The following is a 10408-nucleotide window of genomic DNA, read 5'->3' as shown; positions in this document are numbered from 1 at the left end:
TTTGTTCACTTCCCAGAGCAGGCATTGGTCGGTACTGGGAAGCGACGCATAATTGACGCGACTTGCGCTGCAATTGGCGTAAGTGATTTTGCTGGAGGGGAAACCGAGGCAATGAGCGGCCTATGAGAAGTCTCCATAGAGGTCTTCCGTTCGCAGCTTGCCTAGAGTGCGGACATGGCGTTCTTGACTCAGCTTGCCTGAGAAAGAGTGAGCATCTCTGCAGTTTAGGACTTAAGACGGGTTCACACAGACAACAAAAGTATCGCCACTACTAATGGCGAACTGCAGTTGCTTTGTAGTTGCATTTGTGAACTCCTAGTTTTCGGTGGCGCCATTTAAGAAGCGCAACTTTTGTCACGCCACAAAAAGTTGAACTTGGTTCTACTTTGTTGCGCAATTTTGCCTTTTCCACGATCAATAATGTCATTCGATTGCTACCTCGCGGCTGGATTCAAACCTTTCTAGTGCATATTCGTTCGCAGATAGTGCTTTTGCTATTAATAAGTCGAAAAAGTGGTCAACAGCGACAATTGTGAGATTCTTGGAGGTGTATCAAGAACGAGAATGCCTTTGGAACCACAAAAGCAAATCATACAAAGACAGAAATTTGAGAGATGCTGCATTAATTGAAGTAGTAAACACTATGCGTGAATATGTATCTGGAATTGAGAGAATTGGAGATAGGAAGTTTTGGTTCAGCTATGTACTGAGCAAGATAGCTGGGAGTGAATAGACGAGCGCAGCCTTGCAGCACCACAAGGTCGGTCGACGTCCACACAACGACGCTGCTCCGCCACGCTGAATTCGGTGATATTGCGCCCGCTCTGGCCACTGATAATTTGTTGGATCACGTCGGCAAAGTTTCCACGAGGGTTTCATGGGCCGTGTATTGTAGAATTCTTCTCGCACTTCGCATTATGCCTGGGTCAGCCGATAGGAATTATTTTTGATATATCGCGCTTTACTCCACGCAAACGCAATTTGTTACCACTGCTTGTTATGAGAGTCATGTAATGTGATGATTGAAGGTCGTGATTTAACATAAATCTGTGCTAATCGACTGCATCTGTTTTCAATCAAGTTAAATCAATGATGCAATACACATCAGTGATTGAGAATCTGAGAGAACAACACGTTTGCCGAATCAAATATTTTTAAAAGCTTCAGAAATTGACAAATATTTATCGAAACAAAGAGTCCTATAGGGTCAGATGTTACACATAACTGAAGTATGTAAGAAAGCCAATGGATTTGGAACAAAAAGTCTCAGCAGTTCGAAATAGAAAAATATGATTAAATCAACGCTAGAGGCCATACATGGCGATGGAATTATCGACATTCAGAATAAAAAATTAAAAATTGATTTTCACAGTACAAATACTATGACGATCCCAACAAAATAGTTTAACGATTAAATAGTTTAACGATTAAGACTACTCACAGTGTTGACTGCACATGAGAAAACAATTCATACAAATGAAAGCATCAGTAGTTTAAGAGCTTCAAGAAAGACACATTATCGAGTAATGGCGACAATAGGTCAAGATATCCACAAACCAGCATGCAAGACATTTCTATGGAGGGATTTTGTAATTTGAGGACTGGACAACTTATGGCAGGGAGATCTCACAGATGTGGGACAATATTCATGGAATAACAAATGTTTCAAATTTATTTTAATGGTGATTGGTACATGCTCAAAATTTTCTTCGGTCTTACCTGTGAAAACAAAGATACAAAGTAAGGAAAGCAGTTGCACAGGTGACTGTGAATTGCTGCAGGTGGGAACCAATCGGCTCTCAGACAGCATTCAAACATACCATCGTAGAGAGCTTTAAAATTGATGGATATCTTCTCACAAACCATTGACCAGTATAATCGTACCATGCACCAAACAATAAAAATGAAACCAACCGGCACTTATGACAATGAGCTTCTAAATACAAAATATACAGGGTGCCCCAGCTATCTTGTCCACCCAAAATATCTCTGGAACAATAACAGCTATTGGAAAACGACTTTCACCGGTATCAATGTAGGGCTGAGGCCCATGAATGTACATATTTGGAAACATTCTAAAACGAAAGCATACGTGTTTTTTTTAACACAAACTTACGTTTTTTTAAATGGACCCCCTATATTTTTTCTTCAGCAATCCATAACATGAGAAAGCACATACACAATGGCGTTGATTGCATCGCAATATTCCCGTTACATCCCGAGATATTGAGACGCGAAGTTGACGCTTGAAACACCCGACATGCGCTGCTAGCGCACGTCCTGAGGCTCAGGCGTGAACCCCATGCTGCCCGTAATCGCGATGTGATTGACATGTGTAATCACACCTCCATACTTATCAAGAGGTCCGAAACGAATAATACGGTCTGCTGCCATCAACTCTCATAAGCACATAATGGTTTCCCTCTTGCACGTTTTACGTACCTACGTACACAATATGAACCAGTACCCATCGGTGTACACCCGTCAGGTTGTCTTATTTATCCTGCACACCCAAAATAAGGTTTATCTAATGCGTTATATGACCCACTGTGCCTGTCGCGCAGGGCCTGGCTCTACCTAGTCAAGTGTCCAACGTAGTTCCCACTACTGCAACAGTTACCACTTCGCCTTGTTTATGATTTGCGACCCATGCAAACTCCTGTACTCCACTACCCTCCGAGCAGCCCATTTGTTGTTGCTTTGGCGTGCAGTACACCGCTTGCCAGTGTAGTTGTGCATCAGAGTAATCTAGTGACGGCACGGAGGTAGTACACATTGTGAATAAACGTTGTGTTGTGGAACTTATACTGTACAGTATAATGTACACACATGAAGATATGGTGGAAATGCTGCTGATCTATGGAGAATGTACGTTGACGGGAAATACGTTATGAGATTGCTTGGTTGTTGATAGTACTGTTAGCGAACATTATGATTATTAAGTTAATATGTCTGTTTTCTACCCTACTCTACGTACCTGTACTGTACCCTGTTGTAGGTGGACGAAATGCTGTTCAGGCAGAACGACTGTACAGAAGACGATTCCCTGACAAGCCATCGCCTTCGCGCCGGATGTTTGGTCGTCTCACATCTCGCCTACGTGAAACGGGAAGCTTAGATCCAAGACCTCGACATCGTCCTAGAACACGCACAGATGAACGGGCTGAAGTTCCTGTGCTCGCTACCATAGCTGTGAATTCTCAAATCAGCACACGTCAAATTGAACGTGAAGTTGGTGTGTCGAGATCAAGTGCACAGCGTATTCTTAAACGTCATAAATTTTATCCTTACCATGTTCATTTACACCAGGATCTTCATGGAAATGACTTCCGCAATAGCGTAACATTTTGTCGGTGGGCTCAGCAAAAACTTCTGACTAATCCAAATTTTTTTGCAGATGTTCTCTTTACCGACGAGGCATCATTCTCCAACAAAGGAATTGTCAATATGAGGAATATGCATTATTGGTCCGCAGACAATCCAAAACGGCTCCGTCAGGTAGAGCATCAACGTCCGTGGAAAGTTAATGTTTGGTGTGGGATTACTGGAGATACCATTATCGGACCTTTCTTTATAAATGGCATCCAAAATGGCAGACAATACTCCAGATTTATACGACACAATCTTCCTGTTCTCTTGGACACCGTACCTCTGAACCGGAGAATGGTCATGTGGTATCAGCATGACGGATGCCCTGCACATAACGCCTTACGAGCACGACTTCTGAGCCGTAAGTTCCCTGGTAGGTGGATTGGACGAGGTGGCCCAGTTAGGTGGCCTGCCCAATCTCCAGACCTTACACCGCTGGGTTATTTTCTTTGGGGAGCAGTGAAGGATGCTGTTTACCAACATGAACCAACAATACCAGAGGACATGAAGCAACGCATTATTGATGCTGTACAGCCATCAAAGAGGAAACAGTAGCACGAAGTAGGGCATCCTTCTTCCGCAGAGTGACCCTATGTATGCAAGCCAATGGGCATCACTTTGAGCATGAGATGTGAACGCTATGTTTAGTATGTAGTACTGGTATCACAGTGGAAGATTCTACAAAGGGTCATTTTACCCAGTGATGTTAAGAAACATTTGTTTGCAACAATTTGTCATTTAACGCATTAGATAAACATAACATTGATAATTATGTGATAATAAAACTAATTGGTTAAACATGTTTACACTCATCTTCTATGTCCTACCTGAACTTCCCAAATCAAAACATTTTTACCTAAACAACGGTAAAACTTTTAGTCCACTTGCTCGTTTCACTAAAACAATCAACATGAATTTTACTATTACGAGTGAATGATTAACTGTCACTTGCTCTAGATCAACAGTAAAGTAAAGTTTTAACGTTGAACGGCATTACCTTCTTAGTAACGGATTAACGATAAGCGAAGTTAACTTTGTGACTAACGTTGCGGTACACAGATATGTTACAGAACCGCATCACCCCTAGCCTATGGGATAAATACCTGCTGGAATGTACGACGTTAATGCAGGATGGTAGCAGACCGTATTATTCGCTTCGGACCTCTTGATAAGTATGGGAGTGTGATTACGCATGTCAGTCACATCGCGATTACGGGCAGCATGGGGTTCACGCCTGTGCCTCAGGACGTGCGCTAGCAGCGCATGTCGGGTGTTTCAAGCGTCAACTTCGCGTCTTAGTATCTCGGGATGTAATGGGAATATTGCGATGCAATCAACGGCATTGTGTATGTGGTTTTTCATGCTATGGATTGCTGAAGAAAAAATATAGGAGGTCCATTTAAAAAAACATAAGTTTGTGTTAAAAAACACATATGCTTTCGTTTTAGAATGTTTCCAAATATGTACATTCATGGGCCCCAGCCCTACATTGATACCGGTGAAAGTCGTTTTCCAGTAGCTGTAATTGTTCCAGAGATATTTTGGGTGGACAAAAAAATGGTTCAAATGGCTCTGAGCACTATGGGACTCAACATCTTAGGTCATAAGTCCCCTAGAACTTAGAACTACTTAAACCTAACTAACCTAAGGACATCACACACACCCATGCCCGAGGCAGGATTCGAACCTGCGAGCGTAGCAGTCCCGCGGTTCCGGACTGCAGCGCCAGAACCGCACGGCCACCGCGGCTGGCTGGGTGGACAAGATAGCTGGGACACCCTGTATGCTACAATGGTAGATCCACACATGGCTCTGAGCACTATGGGACTTAACGTCTCTGGTCATCAGTCCCCTAGAACTTAGAACTACTTAAACCTAACTAACCTAAGGACATCACACACATCCATGCCCGAGGCAGGATTCGAACCTGCGACCGTAGCAGTCGCGCGGTTCCGGACTGCGCGCCTAGAACCGCTAGACCACCGCGGCCGGCAGATCCACACAAGCATTAATTAAATGTATGTGACTTAGTATGTATATCAAAATATAAGACTGTATTTGAGAAATCATACCTATGAAATTGGCCAACAGAGATATTTATAGTTTCCAAGGTGCAACGATCAAACCTTAGTACTTACATCTTAAAGTATAGCAGTGGCAGTAAGGAGTAGGCAGTTTTTACAGTGAAGAACTAAAGAGAAGATATGAACCAGCCATCTTTCTCGTAGAAGGCATCACAAAGCATCAGGGAAACAAGGCTCTCGTTTAATGCATTCCCTTCTTTGCACAACAGTTAGGTGAATGACAATGATTTGCTTTGCAACAAGGTTCACAAACATCAAACTATGTAATAGCGTAACATGACATGTATGATAGGAGCCTCATCAGCAGAGGTAGTAGTGTCCTCAAGAAGTTATCTATGAAACTGCGCATCCCCACTTCTAATTATCGCAGACCAGAAATGAAGCTTGAGAAACGACTTGTGCATGGTGGCAAGGGAATCATTCTACTAGACGAGGCCTGCAGATAACATGACATAACCTACACTGCAAATAAAGATCTCCTAGGACATTACAGTAAAGATCGAATTTTAGCTGACAGAGCTAAGGAGATACGTGCAAAAAGGGATATCAGCATAGATAGGTCAGTGTATCACTGCATTTGTAGTATAGAAAGCAATGCATGCAAACTTATATTTGGTTGGGTTAAAATTTCAACTGGGTTGTAAATGCAGCTCATTGTCCACTGAAGATGGAGGAGAGTATAAAGACCACCTGTTTGAAAAAAAATAATTCAGTTGTGTTGTTGTTGTTGTGGTCTTCAGTCCAGAGACTGGTTTGATGCAGCTCTCCATTCTACTCTATCCTGTGCAAGCTTCTTCATCTCCAACTAGCTACTGCAACCTACATCCTTCTCAATCTGTCTAGTGTACCCATCCCTTGGTCTCCCTCTACGATTTTTACCCTCCACGCTGCCCTCCAATACTAATTTGGTGATCCCTTGATGCCTCAGAATATGCCCTACCAAGCGATCCCTTCTTCTAGTCAAGTTGTGCGACAAATTTTTCTTCTCTCCTATTCTATTCAGTATCTCCTCATTAGTTATGTGATCTACTCATTTAATCTTCAACATTCTTCTGTAGCACCAGATTTCGAAAGCCTCTGTTCTCTTCTTGTCTAAACTATTTATCGTCACGTTTCACTTCCATACATGGCTACACTCCATACAAATACTTTCAGAAACGACTTCCTGACATTTAAATCGAAACTCGATGTTAACAAATTTCTCTTATTCAGAAACACTTTCCTTGCCATTGCCAGTCTACATTTTGTATCCTCTCTACTTCGACCATCATCAGTTATTTTGCTCCCCAAATAGCAAAACTCCTTTACTACTTTAAGTGTCTCATTTCCTAATCTAATTCCGGCAGGATCACCCGATTTAATTACGACTACATTCCCTTATCCTCGTTTTGCTTTTGTTGATGTTCATCTTATATCCTCCTTTCAAGACATTGTCCATTCCGTTCAACTGCTCTTCTAAGTCCTTTGCTGTCTCTGACAGAATTACAATGTCATCGGCGAACCTCAAAGTTTTTATTTCTTCTCCATGGATTTTAATAACTACTCCGAATTTTTCTTTTGTTTCCTTCAATGCTTGCTCAATATACAGATTGAATAACATCGGGGAGAGGCTACAACCCTGTCCCACTCCATTCCCAACCACTGCTTCCCTTTCATGTCCCTCAACTCTTATAACTGCCATCTGGTTTCTGTACAAATTGTAAATAGCCTTTCGCTTCCTGTATGTTACCGCTGCCACCTTCAGAATTTGAAAGAGAGTATTCCAGTCAACATTGTCAAAAGCATTCTATAAATCTACAAATGCTAGAAACGTAAGTTTGCCTTTCCTTAATCTATTTTCTAAGATAAGTCGTAGGGTCAGTATTGCCTCACGTGTTCCAACATTTCTGCGGAATCCAAACTGATCTTCCCCGAGGTTGGCTTCTACAGGTTTTCCATTCGTCGATAAAGAATTCGTGTTAGTATTTTGCAGCTGTGACTTATTAAACTGATAGTTCTGTAGTTTTCACATCTGCCAACACCTGCTTTCTTTGGGATTGGAATTATTATATTCTTCTTGAAGTCTGAGGGTATTTCGCCTGTCTCATACATCTTGCTCACTAAATGGTAGAGTTTTGTTAGGCCTGGCTCTCCCAAGGCTGTCATTAGTTCTAATGGGATGTTGTCTACTCCTGGGGCCTTGTTTCAACTTAGATCTTCCATTGCTCTGTCAAACTCTTCATGCAGTGTCATATCTCCCATTTCATCTTCATCTACATTCTCTTCCATTTCCGTAATATTGTCCTCAAGAACATCGCCCTTGTGTAGACCCTCTATATACTCGTTCCACCTTTCTGCTTTCCCTTCTTTGCTTAGTACTGGGTTTCCATCGGTACTCTAGATATTCATTCAAGTCGTCCTGTTTTCTTCAAAGGTCTCTTTAATTTTCCTGTAGGCAGTATCTATCTTACCCTTAGTGATAAGTGCCTCTACATCCTTACATTTGTTCTCTAGCCATCCCTGCTGAGCCATTTTTCACTTCCTGTCCATCTCATTTTTGATACGTTTGTATGTAAAAATCCCAAAAATGGCTGCTCATTAACAACTGTATAAAGTTGAAGAGACTGAAAAAATCAGCCAGTCAGTTGCAAACCAAAGGTTTATTTAATGCTAGATCAAGGTGTCGATATTTCTAAAAATATCTTCTTCAGAAGGAGTGGATCCTAAAAATGTATATAACCAGCTATGAACTGTTTTTACATACACAAAAAATATTAATAATAGAAAAATATTTGTGAGGTAAGCGTACTCACTTGTTACAGCACATGGTGATTAATTACAGTAGCTGAAGCCGAGCGGTTCTTGTGATACATAAAGTCGATAAAAAAACCTCAGAAACGTCACATGCCATTGCTTAAGATAGCAGTCAGATTAGATTCAGCATAAATGTATTTACACAGTGGTAAAGGCTCTTGTCAACATAAATTATAACAAGATTTTAAAGGATAATGATGATGAGGTCCCATACTCCAAGGAGCGTAGGGGACGATGCGGGAGACCCACACCGCTGACTAAGCAAGGTCGTAGCAGATGTGGTTTGCCATTGCTGTCCTCCGACCCTAATGGGGATGATTGATGATGATGTAGACGACACAACACCCAGTCATCTCGAGGCAGGGAAAATCCCTGATACCGCCGGCAATCGAACCCGCGACCCCGTGGGCGGGAAGCGAGAACGGTACCGCAAGACCACGGGCTGCGGACTTACAGCATAAAATATTTGCATAATCTAAGTATCCAGCATGCCAGAGACAAAGGCCAACTGTTCACAGGTACATGCTCAAACGATAACGAAAAATTGGGCTGCAGAGGAGGCTAAATACATCTGCATAAGAACCACGCCTTTCTTGTGTTAAGTAACAAAAAATGGTGCAAATGGCTCTGAGCATTATGGGACTTAACTGCTTAGATCATCAGTCCCCTAGAGCTTAGAACTACTTAAACCTAAATAACCTAAGGACATCACACACATCCATGCCCGAGGCAGGATTCGAACCTGCGACCGTAGCATTCGCGCGGTTCCAGACTGTAGCGCGTAGAACCGCTCGGCCTTCTCGCCCAGCTGATAAGTAACAGCGTTTTGCATTAAAGTAAGAATGAAAATTTCCTTCACAAGGCTGCAAATAATGCAATAAATTTACGGGTATACATATGCATAAAATCTCTACTATATTTGTTGACACAGTAATACTATAGGTAAATTAACTGTGCAGAAGACAGAATCTATTTATAAAGAATCTCTGTTATAAATGCGTGGGGAGAGAAGAGCAAATATGAGCTAAAACAAAGTCACTAAAAAGAGAAACTTCCGCTTAACACTACAGAAGCTTAAGTAATAAGGAAAATTAGAATGCAGTGGGAGCTACACATATGCACACAAGTACTGTGTCTTGCTGGTGTTAAGTAACGTAATTTTACATTAAAGCAAAATGACAATCTCTTATAGGCCAGTAATAAATGCAATAATTTTAGAGGTATACATTAAATATACACTCCTGGAAATTGAAATAAGAACACCGTAAATTCATTGTCCCAGGAAGGGGAAACTTTATTGACACATTCCTGGGGTCAGATACATCACGTGATCACACTGACAGACCCACAGGCACATAGACGCAGGCAACAGAGCATGCACAATGTCGGCACTAGTACAGTGTATATCCACCTTTCGCAGCAATGCAGGCTGCTATTCTCCCATGGAGACGATCGTAGAGATGCTGGATGTAGTCCTGTGGAACGGCTTGCCATGCCATTTCCACCTGGCACCTCAGTTGGACCAGCGTTCGTGCTGGACGTGCAGACCGCGTGAGACGACGCTTCATCCAGTCCCAAACATGCTCAATGGGGGACAGATCCGGGGATCTTGCTGGCCAGGGTAGTTGATTTACACCTTCTAGAGCACGTTGGGTGGCACGGGATACATGCGGACGTGCATTGTCCTGTTGGAACAGCAAGTTCCCTTGCCGGTCTAGGAATGGTAGAACGATGGGTTCGATGACGGTTTGGATGTACCGTGCACTATTCAGTGTCCCCTCGACGATCACCAGTGGTGTACGGCCAGTGTAGGAGATCGCTCCCCACACCATGATGCCGGGTGTTGGCCCTGTGTGCCTCGGTCGTATGCAGTCCTGATTGTGGCGCTCACCTGCACGGCGCCAAACACGCATACGACCATCATTGGCACCAAGGCAGAAGCGACTCTCATCGCTGAAGACGACACGTCTCCATTCGTCCCTCCATTCACGCCTGTCGCGACACCACTGGAGGCGGGCTGCACGATGTTGGGGCGTGAGCGGAAGACGGCCTAACGGTGTGCGGGACCGTAGCCCAGCTTCATGGAGACGGTTGCGAATGGTCCTCGCTGATACCCCAGGAGCAACAGTGTCCCTAATTTGCTGGGAAGTGGCGGTGGGGTC

This window comes from Schistocerca americana, chromosome X (genome assembly GCF_021461395.2).
Source record: "Schistocerca americana isolate TAMUIC-IGC-003095 chromosome X, iqSchAmer2.1, whole genome shotgun sequence".
NCBI classification, from domain to species: domain Eukaryota; kingdom Metazoa; phylum Arthropoda; class Insecta; order Orthoptera; family Acrididae; genus Schistocerca; species Schistocerca americana.
The sequence above is the reverse complement of the archived record's forward strand: the minus strand, read 5'-3'. Positions refer to the sequence as shown.